Below are 1,076 nucleotides of genomic sequence, written 5' to 3' on the forward strand. Positions count from 1 at the left end.
AATATGCAGATTAAATAAAGCTGAATAACCCTGGTGTTGTCTTTGATTTCTTGCCATTTCTCAACAATATATAAATGTAGATATGTGCTCTACTCTTTCCTGGCTGCAGCTCTACTGTAGGATGTACAGTAAAGTAAGTAAGGCCCAGATTTTTGGCAGTAACAAAAATATACCTTAAAATACTATACAATGTTCTCCTGGGGGACATTTGTAATGCCAACACCATCGTACAATAGTTTTGTCAAACTGGCACTATGATGTATTGCATGGTACAGTGATTTATGTACCATGGTATATATATATATATATATATTAGAATGATTTTTGAAGGATCATGTGACTCTAAAGACTGAAGTAGTGGCTAAAAGAAATAGATTTTAAAATATATTCAAATAGAGAAATGACTTTAACTAGTAAAAAATATTTTGCACCATTTCTAACTCAATTCTTCATCAAATAAAGATTTGGAGAGCATAAGAGACTTTTTTTTTCATGGTACATGAGTTGTGTTGCATGGTATTTTCCTTAGTACTGTATCCACTCAACAAATGGGCAGACTTTACCAGGGTTGATAATAATTGATTCATATTGAATCGTTAATTACTTAATTGCAAATTGTAATGGTGTTTTAGACTTTGCCATTTCTTAGCAAATGCAAGTCATGTTGCCTACGAAAACCTATTTCTTGTGCCCTTGGAAGTGCTGACTAATAGCTGTCAGGTTAAACTTCAGCATACTGTCCAAAGAACGCATCCAATTTCCCTGCGTCGTTTGAAATAATGCTGTTGATGACAAGAGCTGCCTATAAATTAGATTGTTTGGGCAAATTCAGATAAATGTGGTGACTTCTGCACTGCATTTCAATGACATTCCTGATTAAAATATAAATTTGGTCACTGATATGAGTGTAGAACAGTTTAATGCATGTGAAATGTGCTTTAATGTACACAGTGGTTCTCAACTTTCAATTTGGATTCATGACTTTACATTACACGTCAAGTGGTGGCCCAGTACAATAGTAAAATTGTTTATCTTAGAAAGGTAAACAAAAATGTCCTCTGATAATATATATATAT

The sequence above is a fragment of the Sinocyclocheilus anshuiensis genome, unplaced genomic scaffold, assembly GCF_001515605.1.
Source record: "Sinocyclocheilus anshuiensis isolate Anshui unplaced genomic scaffold, SAMN03320099.WGS_v1.1 scaffold50, whole genome shotgun sequence".
Classification (NCBI taxonomy): Eukaryota; Metazoa; Chordata; class Actinopteri; order Cypriniformes; family Cyprinidae; genus Sinocyclocheilus; species Sinocyclocheilus anshuiensis.